Source organism: Chrysemys picta, chromosome 3 (genome assembly GCF_011386835.1).
Source record: "Chrysemys picta bellii isolate R12L10 chromosome 3, ASM1138683v2, whole genome shotgun sequence".
Classification (NCBI taxonomy): Eukaryota; Metazoa; Chordata; order Testudines; family Emydidae; genus Chrysemys; species Chrysemys picta.
The window spans coordinates 150,862,757-150,875,472 of NC_088793.1; the positions used below are offsets into that span (position 1 = coordinate 150,862,757).

General features: G+C 42.3%; 1 protein-coding gene across 15 annotated transcripts in view; it reads right to left on the bottom strand.

Annotated features, from left to right (window-relative positions):
- Positions 1 to 12,716, bottom strand: part of KIF6 (kinesin family member 6) — a 378,942-nt gene that overhangs the window by 217,969 nt on the left and 148,257 nt on the right. The window lies entirely within an intron of this gene.

Here is a 12,716-nt window from a genome sequence, read left to right on the forward strand (position 1 = left end):
GCTGCTCACCAATGGAAGTAAGATGCTCACAATCTGGTGTAAAATTTGGATAGTTATAACACGGATTTATTATATTAGAACAAATATGTGAAGCATTTACTTTAGTACCAAGATAATTTTCATTAATAGTTTCATTAGCCATGATCTACAGTTAGCACATTCTAATTGAGAGAGAAAGAGGACTATGATTATACAATCACTTGGAAGGCTAATGATCCTAATTAACACATCTTGGAGGCCAGAATAACCACAGATGATCTTACTTTTAAATGCTTCCTTTTATCAAAATCTTTGGAATGTAAAACTCTCCAAAGCTTCACAGAATACCCCCTTTAATTTGGTTCTTTAGTATCCAATTTCTGAATCGGAGATTAAAGGAACTAACACTTAGAAATGGAGTACTAACAGTTCTAGTAGAGGCAGAAGGTAAGAGGTTAGCCCTCACCATGAATGTGGGTAGGGTGTGTCACATTATAATGGAAAACAATTTCTACCAGTGATACAGTTAATTTGTGAAAAGACGGGTCCATGACTAAGCAAATCTGTATGTTTTCAATATACATGGAGCTGATGAATATAAGCAAGAAGAAAAATTACAGACTAAAGAAATGTTGAAAAATATCAGCCTTTAACTGCACTTCATATAATCTTGTGGTACTATGAACTATGATCAGCAGGGCTAGAAAACTTGGAATACATTCCCTCTTTACTACTGTACTTAAGCATCCCATTTTGTATAGTATGGTTTGTTATGTTCTCTTATTTTATAAACTATGTTTGCTTATGAAGCACATTGTGTTGTGCAGGATGTCTTCAGTATTGATTTTTAAAGTGTGTGGAGATGGAGAAAAGGCAGATCAAGTTCTATATACTTTTTTTAAATCTGTAATAGAAGAAAGGATAATAAGAGTTTTCATTTTAATTAATTCATCTGATGGCTGTAAAGTCATATGGGGTAGAAAGTGTAGTTTTCTACAAATATGAATTTTTAAAGCACTGGGGAATGAGTATTATGACTTAATTAACACACAGAACTATAGAACCAGTTCAATTTCCTGACAACACGATAACTCAGACACTGCTTGACACAGAAACTTGGCTGTGTTTTCCAGTGCAATTACCACAACTAGCCCATTTGTGACATGCTCGATTTCAGTAAGGCATTCGATATGGTTCCACATGGGGAATTATTAGCTAAATTGGAAAAGATGGGGATCAATATGAAAACTGAAAGGTGGATAAGGAACTGGCTAAAGGGGAGACTACAATGAGTCGTACTGAAAGGTGAACTGTCAGGCTGGAGGGAGGTTACTAGTGGAGTTCCTCAGAGATCGGTTTTGGGACCAATCTTATTTAATCTTTTTATTACTGACCTTGGCACAAAAAGTGGAAATGTGCTAATAAAGTTTGCGGATGACACAAAGCTGGGAGGTATTGCCAATACAGAGAAGGACCGGGATATCATACAGGAAGATCTGGATGACCTCGTAAACTGGAGTAATAGTAATAGGATGAAATTTAATAGTGAAAAGTGCAAGGTCATGCATTTAGGGATTAATAACAAGAATAATTGTTATAAGCTGGGGACACATCAGTTGGAAGTAACAGAGGAGGAGAAGGACCTTGGAGTATCGGTTGATCACAGGATGACTATGAGCCGCCAATGCGATATGGCCGTGAAAAAAGCTAATGCTGTCTCGGGATACATCAGGCGAGGTATTTCGAGTAGAGATAAGGAGCTATTAGTACCGTTATACAAGGCACTGGTGAGACCTCATCTGGAATGCTGTGTGCAGTTCTGGTCTCCCATGTTTAAGAAGGATGAATTCAAACTGGCACAGGTACAGAGAAGGGCTACTAGGATGATCCAAGGAATGGAAAACCTGTCTTATGAAAGGCGACTCAAAGAGCTTGGCTTGTTTAGCCTAACCAAAAGAAGGCTGAGGAGAGATATCATAGAATCATAGAATATCAGAGTTGGAAGGGACCTCAAGAGGTCATCTAGTCCAACCCCCTGCTCAAAGCAGGACCAATTCCCAGCTAAATCATCCCAGCCAGGGCTTTGTCAAGCCGGGCCTTAAACCTCCAAGGAAGGAGACTCCACCACCTCCCTAGGTAACGCATTCCAGTGTTTCACCACCCTCCTAGTGAAATAGTTTTTCCTGATATCCAACCTGGACCTCCCCCACTGCAACTTGAGACCATTGCTCCTTGTTCTGTCATCTTCCACCACTGAGAACAGCCGAGCTCCATCCTCTTTGGAACCCCCCTTCAGGTAGTTGAAGGCTGCTATCAAATCCCCCCTCATTCTTCTCTTCTGGAGACTAAACAATCCCAGTTCCCTCAGCCTCTCCTCATAAGTCATGTGCTCCAGACCCCTAATCATTTTTGTTGCCCTCTGCTGGACTCTTTCCAATTTTTCCACATCCTTCTTGTAGTGTGGGGCCCAAAACTGGACACAGTATTCCAGATGAGGCCTCACCAATGTCGAATAAAGGGGAACGATCACGTCCCTCGATCTGCTGGCAATGCCCCTACTTATACAGCCCAAAATGCCGTTAGCCTTCTTGGCAACAAGAGCACACTGTTGACTCATATCCAGCTTCTCATCCACTGTGACCCCTAGGTCCTTTTCTGCAGAACTGCTACCTAGCCATTCGGTCCCTAGTCTGTAGCAGTGCATGGGATTCTTCCGTCCTAAGTGCAGGACTCTGCACTTGTCCTTGTTGAACCTCATCAGGTTTTTTTCGGCCCAATCCTCTAATTTGTCTAGGTCCCTCTGTATCCGATCCCTACCCTCTAGTGTATCTACCACGCCTCCTAGTTTAGTGTCATCTGCAAACTTGCTGAGAGTGCAGTCCACACCATCCTCCAGATCATTAATAAAGATATTAAACAAAACCGGCCCCAGGACTGACCCTTGGGGGCACTCCGCTTGAAACCGGCTGCCAACTAGACATGGAGCCATTGATCACTACCCGTTGAGCCCGACGATCTAGCCAGCTTTCTATCCACCTTACAGTCCATTCATCCAGCCCATACTTCTTTAACTTGGCGGCAAGAATACTGTGGGAGACCGTATCAAAAGCTTTGCTAAAGTCAAGGAATAACACATCCACTGCTTTCCCCTCATCCACAGAGCCAGTTATCTCATCATAGAAGGCAATTAGGTTAGTCAGGCACGACTTCCCCTTCGTGAATCCATGCTGACTGTTCCTGATCACTTTCCTCTCCTCTAAATGTTTCATAATTGTTTCCTTGAGGACCTGCTCCATGATTTTTCCAGGGACTGAGGTGAGGCTGACTGGCCTGTAGTTCCCCGGATCCTCCTTCTTCCCTTTTTTAAAGATGGGCACTACATTAGCCTTTTTCCAGTCATCTGGGACCTCCCCCGATCGCCATGAGTTTTCAAAAATAATGGCTAATGGCTCTGCAATCTCACCCGCCAACTCCTTTAGCACCCTCGGATGCAGCGCATCCGGCCCCATGGACTTGTGCACGTCCAGTTTTTCTAAATAGTCCCGAACCACTTCTTTCTCCACAGAGGGTTGGTCACCTTCTCCCCAAGCTGTACTGCCCAGTGCAGCAATCTGGGAGCTGACCTTGTGCGTGAAGACAGAGGCAAAAAAATCATTGAGTATATTAGCTTTTTCTACATCCTCGGTCACTAGGTTGCCTCCCTCATTCAGTAAGGGGCCCACACTTTCCTTGATTTTTTTCTTGTTGCGAACATACCTGAAGAAACCCTTCTTGTTACTCTTAACATCTCTTGCTAACTGCAACTCCAAGTGTTATTTGGCCTTCCTGATTTCACTCCTGCACGCATGAGCAATATTTTTATACTCCTCCCTGGTCATTTGTCCAATCTTCCACTTCTTGTAAGCTTCTTTTTTGCGTTTAAGATCAGCAAGGATTTCACTGTTTAGCCAAGCTGGTCGCCTGCCATATTTACTATTCTTTCTACACATCGGGATGGTTTGTTCCTGCAACCTCAATAAGGATTCTTTAAAATACAGCCAGCTCTCCTGGACCCCTTTGCCCTTCATGTTATTCTCCCAGGGGATCCTGCCCATCTGTTCCCTGAGGGAGTCAAAGTCTGCTTTTCTGAAGTCCAGGGTCCGTATTCTGCTGCTCTCCTTTCTTCCTTGTGTCAGGATCCTGAACTCGACCATCTCATGGTCACTGCCTCCCAGGTTCCCATCCACTTTTGCTTCCCCTACTAGTTCTTCCCTGTTTGTGAGCAGCAGGTCAAGAAAAGCTTTGCCCCTAGTTGGTTCCTCCAGCATTTTTACAAAGTAACTTTTCAGAGTAGAATGATGTTTTAACCAATACCGTCACTTTATAATCTGATTATATTTCTACTTTGCAGTTCATATATATTCAGCTAAAGTGTTCCTACATACTGAAAGCTCCAGCAGAGCTAGTGTAGGAAGTGTAAGCCAATAAAAATTTAAACTGTTAAATGGGATGTGATTATGGAATGGTAATTGCAACCATAATCCCCCTCCTCCTCTTCACTCTCCTACTTGTACCACACACATAGATGCAGGGCACAAAGCAAGAGAAACAAAAATGTACTTGTCAACAACACCGGCCAAACAGTAAGGCCCCTATTCCTTTTTTTTGCATCTTACATACGAAACTTCACTGAGCATTCAGCGTGCAGCTGTTATGACAACTTGAAATGAAAAAAAAATATTTTAGACGGGGTCTCAATGCCTACTACAAAGATTCTGCTGGTGGCTTTCAAAGTTGGTCTTGGGTTTTGTTGGCAACACTCCTTCCATATGTCTATGAAGTCATTCTTTCAGATTAACTTAATGTGAAGGAGGGTAAAATATGGGAGGTGCCTGGCTCAAAGCAGATGGTTGCTATTGTGAAAGCTATATATAGAATAATAGATGAGCTACATGACTTGCAAAGAAACAATTCCTTCCAGGAATTCTGTGACGACATAAGCCACAAAAGCGGATCTCAAGTCCTCTATGATGTCATGTGAAAATACAAAGGAATTAATTGCAGGTCAAATGCTGATATCCAGCTGTGGCACTGTAGTGTAGGGATCCAATAATGTTTATATCTTGTAAAAACATTTTTTAGTAATGCATCAGCTTCTGGTCTGATGTTAGAAAATGGATACAAGAGATATTTCAGACACACATCCCCCCAAATTCCTATTACTATAGTGGTAGGAAAAATGTCCAACATTGTTTAAATTAAAACAAACCTGTTTAGAATTTTTGTGACTGCAACCACTAAGTGTATTTCATCATTATGGTTGCCGGAACAAATACCATCTATAGAAATGTGGTTGGCCAGAATAAAAGAATTAGAAGAAATGGAATGATGTATTGCCTGTATTAAATTAACAGAACTATTTGAGAAAAGATGGGCTATATGCAATGAATGGGTAAACAGAAATTTATTGATGTAATGTTTATACCATTCTGTATACATACTGAAGTGTTTCCCAAACTTTTGAAAACTGAGTCCCCCTTCAGGAAATCAATTGTGTCCCTCTGCAAAACCACCATGTGTTGTTAAAGGCTTACCCACCTTAATTTATACATCTGCCATCTACCCCTCCACACCAGCTAGTCGTTTGTGCCCTCTCGCCCTGAAGGAGCACTCCACACTTTGGGAAATGGTGACCTACTATAACTTGTCACTTACTCAATAAAATGCATGTTTAAAGGGAATTAAGATTAATTAAATGTGACATTCCCCACAATGTAAATCCCCCAAAGCAAGAAAAGGTCTAGTCAGAGTATGATTAAAAGGTGTCCCATAGTACGTATGTAGCATATTCACATTGCCCATGACAGACTCTACATCTTCACAAAACACTTCCTTCTACTTCCAACTTAATTTCCTTCACAGTGTAATGCAAAAGAGTTGGTCACTTACCTTATAGTAACTATGGTTCTTCAAGATGTGCTGTCCATCTATAGTCTACTCTTAGTGCACATGCGCCCCATGTGCTTGAGATTGGAATCTTCTGGCCAGCGATGTTCCTTGGGGCTGTGCCTATGCACTAACTGTCCTTGTATCCCTCATCAAGGTCATGAAGGGTGGTGCTGCGTCAACCACCACTTAGTTCCTTAGTTCCATTTAGAATCCAGGTGTTACAGGACCCCATAGTAGTACGGAACGAGGCCAGCTCATGGAATATATATGGACAACACATCTCAAAGAACCACAGTTGCTATCAGGTAAGTAACTGTTTCTTCTTCTTCAACTGTTTGTGCAAATATATTCCACCCTCGATGACTCACAAGCAGTGACCTGATGTAAGGAAGTAGGTGCTCAGAGTCTACTTAAAGATTGAAGTACAGCTCTGTCAAAAGAGGCATCAGATATAAGGACTTACCCCAGATAATAGTGTCTCATGAATGTATAGACTGCATATTTCTGAGAAGGGCATGTTTCTCAACAAAGGTGCAGAAACTAACTAAGTCCTAGTGGAGTGGGTCCTAATCTGCACTGAAGGATCTAAAGTAGCTAGAATATAACAAGTCTTGATGCAGCTAAACACCCATTTTGGAAGCCTGTGGGTAGAAATAGCTTGGCTCTTTGATCTGTCTGCAAACTAAACAAAGAGTTTTGAGGAGACTCTAAATGGTTTGGTCTTACGTAGACAGAATGATAATGCACGAAGGACATCCACTGTATGTAACCTAGACTCCCCTTGGTTAGAATACGGTTCCAGGAAGAAAACTGGTAAATGGAACTTTTTATTCAAATGATAGCTGAGGCAAGAATTTGGTATTAGGAAGTAACTGGAATAAAAACATTTTCCTGTGTATTGCAATGGAACTTGTTCTACAGCTCTGAGAGAAAGAAGTAAGTCCGATTCATGGTATCACACTTTTTCATGAGAGGGATGGGGAAGAGGAATGAAGTACAGAATAATTGAGCATATCCTACTGAGATTACTTCTAACATCAGTGGTCTGATGTTATCAGGTTCCATGACTCCCTCCACTCCCCAAAAATAAAAGAAGCTCTCACCTCTCCCATTAATATGACTATCTCAAGATAGTTGCAGCATGGTATGAATATGATGTAAAAGCAAAAGGTCACCCCTCCAACCCTTGCTTCCTTGGTGGTTCCAAGTCTCTTTGGTGGAAAAAGGCACTCAGTGTCTGTCTGTCTCTGTCTAGTAAAAGATGTAGTCTTCCTTACTTTCATCTAGGAGCTGGTGTATATACTCCAAGAAAATGAAGGGTGGCTAGGGAGTCCTTCAATGAATTAAGAGCCTCATCTGTCTTTGCACTAAAGAGATCTGGGCCCAAAAAAGGGAAGTTCCTCCATCATCATCTGCACACTCCTCCCTCACCTGAACATTGGAGCCAAGATGCTCTCCTCAGGACAATGGAACTTGCCAGGGATGGGATCCGGTCTCAGGGGCATCTAGCATTGCCTGGGGGGATATTCTTGCTATCATTTGTCCCTCAGAAACCAAAGATTTAAATTTCTCCCTGTTCTCTTGCAGGAGTTTATTGATAAACTCTGAAAACTCATGGTTGTTCAGAAAAAGCCTGGTAGTTAATAATTTGAGATTGCGGGCTGGCTGGTGCTTAATTCTGCTGAATAAATCAAGATACATTTCCTCTTGTCTTTCACCATCATTTTTGGCTGTTTTGTGTTACTTTCAGTAGCCACTGCCACTAACAGAAAGTCACATACTGAATGAGTATATAGATACTTAGAGTTGGTGGATGGTACATGGAACCTCTTATACACCTTCTCAGAAATCAGTGTCACTGTCATTGGAGTCTGCCAGATAAACGAGGCTTTGTTAGAGCTAGCAAAACTTAAGAGTAAAGCCAGACAACTAGGTATGATGGTGTGGAGTATTGTCGAAGAGCCTTTTGGATCACCTCCGCCAGGATTTCTAGAGAATCAGCTATAGGTCTGTGCACGTCTGAAACTCTTGTGAACTTCCAAGTGATATGGTGTAGATGGAGCCACTGCCTTGTCTAGGGACGATGATGAGATAGCAGCCTGTATGATCTGTTCTTCTGTTTGAGGTTGCTCTTCGTTAGATAATTCCTTAGGTTGTTCAAACTGATGGATTGCAACCTGAGACTCCCTAGCCTTATGGGAGGATGCACAGGAGGGTGAGTCCTCATCCTAGAAGGTGGCACAGATGTTGTTTGTCTTGTGTGGGGCAAACCCCATGGGTTCCACTAGGACCATGGCTACATGCTACATGTAAGGAAGGGGGACGAGAGGCTACCAGAACATCTTCCTATCTCTGTATCCCATAGATGAATTAGGTCTGTAAAATGCCCGTGATGCCTTTTTAGAGGTCACCCTTGTGGAATATACAAGTGATCCCTCTTTGCTTTGTTAGGAATGAGATGAAGATAAAGAGCACTTTTCCTCTAATGGAGATGCTATCCTAATAGGAGTACTCAGAGTCAATCATAGAATCATAGAATATGAAGGTTGGAAAGGACCTCAAGAGGTCATCTAGTCCAACCCCCTGCTCAAAGCAGGACCAATACCCAGACAGATTTTTGCCCCAGATCCCTAAATGACCCCCTCAAGAATTGAACTCACAACCCTGGGTTTAGCAGGCCAATGCTCAAACCACTAAGCTATCCCTCCCCCCGCAACCACCTTCTGGCAACAAAAATTGCTACACAACCCCAGGAGGGGGGAACCAAAGCCTGAGCCTGCCTGAGCCCTGCCATGCTGGGTGGGAGGGCCAAAATCAAAGCCCCACTGCCCAGGGTGGGGAGGAGCCAACGTCCAAGGGCTTCAGCCCCAGGGCAGGTGGCCTGTAATCTGAGCCCTACTGCTCAAGATTGAAGCCCACAGGCTTTGGCCCCGGACAGTGGGGCTTGGGTTTTGGCTTCGGCCCCTGGCCCCAGCAAGTCTAACGCCAGCCCTGGTGACTCCAGTAAAATGGGGTTGCAACCCACTTTGGGGTCCCAATTCACAGTTTGAGAACTGCTGGAGTAGGGGGGAAATACATGACACCATTAAATTAGCTTTGACCGGCATCTAACAGGGCTTGGCACTGCAGCAGCAGTAGGCAATGTTGTAGAAATGTTCAGCACCATAGATAGCAGTGGAGACTATGCCTTTTGTGTCTCCTGTAGCTCGTTCAGTACCATATACATTCACACTATGGAGGACAGTGCTACCATAAACCTCCTTGAATGAGTTGACAGTACCATTGTGGATGCTGCCAAGATAATCAGTATAGACACCGTTGGTGTCAAGGAAGGCAGTACCGTAGAGATTAATAACAAAGGAATCAGTGCTGAAGAAGTCAGTACTGAAGTACCTGGTGTCGAGGTAGACGTTGATATCCTGGCTTTTGTACTGGAGGCAGTTAGTCTCAATTCTCAAGATGATGCTGAAGGTCCAGTTCCATACTCCTTCTCAAAGGACTACAGTGGTACCCAGTTTGGGCCATGAAGTCCCCTAAAGTGGGAGTGATGAGGTGATTTCAATCTCTTTTTGCTGGGAACTCCTGACCTCCATTTACTTCATCTAAAGTCATGCTCTGGTGGTCTAAAAGCTGTCGTGTTATATTACAGGAGAGCAACATGTTTGAATTTTGCTGTCCTAATACAAATCAACAGCTTTTGCAGTTGTAAAATCAGCAGTGGGCACGTGCTCTTCGTATAAAAGAAAACTGTTGAACTGGATTTCTCACACACCTTGTATAATCCAGCAAAAACTTGCTCTTTATACTTATACTTGCCGAAATATACTTACAAAATGAATTATCACTGAAATAAGGTATCTGATTCACTAATGAAGGTTGGGACTGCACAGACTGTGATGTCTTACCATTCTTCAAATCATTATGTCAACCATAAGACAAAAAGTGATTCCAGACTCTAGGGCAGTGGTTCTCAAACTAGGGCCGCCACTTGTTCAGGGAAAGCCCCTGGCGGACCGGGGCGGTTTGTTTACCTACCACACCACAGGTTCAGCCGATCGCGGTTCCCACTGGCCACGGTTCGCCGCTCCAGGCTAATGGGGCTGCAGGAAGCAGAGCAGGCCGAGGGACGTGCTGGCCACCACTTCCCACAGCTCCCATTGGCCTGGAGCGGCGAACCGTGGCCAGTGGGAGCCGCGATTGGCTGAACCTGTGGATGCAGCAGGTAAACAAACCACCCCGGCCCGCCAGGGGCTTTCCCTGAACAAGCGGCGGCCCTAGTTTGAGAACCACTGCCCTAGGGACCTAATTTACATTTTCACTAAGGCTACTATACACCACTCTGTCAGTGGAAAAGAACCTAAAAGTGGATGTAAATATGGCTTTGGTATAAATCAGAAATAGATCTTATGGGTAAAATTCTGGGTCTATTGAAGCAATGAGAGTTTTGTCATTGACTTCAATGGACCCAGGATTTCACACTAGGAATGTATGTTTTTCATCATCAAAAAATTGTTATTTTCTCCACAGTTAAAATAGGAAAGAAACCCATTTTATGCGGCAGCAACATATGGCAAGGTATGCAGTTATACTGGCAACAGTGATCTTAAACAGTTGAAGGTAGAATTGCAACCTTTCAATGAATTATTGTGAACAAATATAAGTAAATCTAGGCTACACGTTCATCAGTAAGAAAAGTCTGGGTAATGTCACTTATTTATCATTAAATATAGGAGATATATTTGAAGCTGCAGACTGAAAGGAGTCTTTCTAGGTATCTGACATGAAGATATCAGGAGACCAAATATATTTTTCACTTGTTTCTGATTTTTAAAGGAAGCCCTCACTTTGCTTTAAAAAAATTACCTTGTCATACTTCATGTATTAGTGTCCTCATTCAGAATAAGACTTAACAGTCAGACCTTGATGCAAAATCTTTATTATTCCACTATGAGACTATTATTCAACTTTACATTTATACAGCACTCTTTATCCATGAAAATCATAAAACACTTTAAAGATTGTTCAATACAGTAGGTATGTGACAGTAATTGTTCTACTACTCATTGAAATGAAGTCATGGCTGCTTGACATATGAATGCCATTCCGTGCCAGCCAAAGAGGAATTTAGGGAGGTAGAAAGTCATAACTCAGTTTGAAATGTGGCCAGTGCAGGGATAACATGCCAATTCTTGCCAAAAGTGCCCTTTAATCTCAACTGATCATAAAATGTCAGGGTCCAATATTTATGTCTCACCCAAAAGATGGTGCTCCCAACAGTGTAGTGGCCCAGAGGAGAGTATTAATTGACAATAAAATTAGCTAGAAGAGGAATGAGTCTAACACGGATGTCACAAGTAAGTCCCCACAGCCATCTTTAAATGTTTAAAAGCTTTATTTTCTATTGAAACAACATATATGAACATTGCCAACCCCCTGCTGTTTACACCGCCTGCATAGGTGCCTCAAACATGTTAAGTAATGGAACAATACTTTGTAAGTACTGTCTTCCAAATTCAAACAACTGAGAGTTAGAGTCATAAAACCATGTTTTGAAACATTTCCTTCCTCATTAAAGTGGACTAACTTTTCATTCGAGAAAAACAAATGCTGGGTTTATTTGTAATTGCAGTGTTTAGGCATATTGCTCTAACTTAACAAAATAAGATTTGAGATTTCTAAAACTTGTGCATGCTCTTGGGCGGTTACTGACTTTATCTTAGTCTTTTTAAGTTTAGAGGAACACAAAATCCAATAAAGAACTACATAGACTAGTTGTGTCTAAACTTTTCAGCCTGAGGGCCACATATATTATTTCAAAAAAGGTCTAAAAACAGCAATCAAAGAACTGCTGACCTTAAGAGGTTAGAAATTATTCAGCCATGCCCTCCTCCCCCAAAAATCATATTATTGGCTTAATTAAGAGTTTTAAAAATAAAAATAATGGATTTTTTTTTGTTTTTATATACTTTTATTTATCTTTTTTAAACCTTCATGTCATATTTAGGACACATTTTCAATCTTTCTTCTACAACCACATGAACTAGAAACTTTCATTTAAAAAAGGTAAGGTGAGATTCTCATATATTTTAATGACTTGAGGAGCTAGGGCTTTAAGAAAAACAACAATATATCACAAGACTTGTGTGATGAAGTGGGAATTTTTTGTAATATTTTTATGAATCCTATGCATGCCTGAGTTTCCCCCTATATTTTGCATTGCTACCCAGTGGGGGAAACAGCATTAAGTTAGCTTTCAGGGCAGGCTAAGAGACATAGATGTGTGTGTGTCACCTAGCTGTCTCAGTGGGCTGAATGGGTCATTAAAAAGGCCTGGCTGAGGCCAACTCATATCAATGGAAAACATGAGAAGACAATGGAAAGCCCAATCACCAGGACACTGAAATCTAGCAACCAATTACCCAAAGGGAGGAGGGAAGCAGAGCAGAGACCCCAGCTTGAGAACAAAGGACTGAGACATGTGATGAGGGGGGATAAGAGTTGACTTCTGGAAGAAGCTGGGAGCTCACTCACCTGGGAACTAAGGAGGGAAGTCAGAGAGACAGGCTGAGAGCCTGAAAATGGAATTCACTACAGCTTGGCTGGTGAACTGCTCTGGAATGACCAGAATGGTCTATGCTTTAACTTTCAGCTCTCTATGCTAACCTAAGGACTTCCTGTGCATAGAGATGGCATAAATGGTTCCTCCATTTCCCTCCCGACAGCTCCGGGTGCAGAGGGTGTCTAGCAGTATGTAGGCGGAATAGCTGGAGCATGTTGTGCTATGGCTATTACTTTGGAGACTATATACC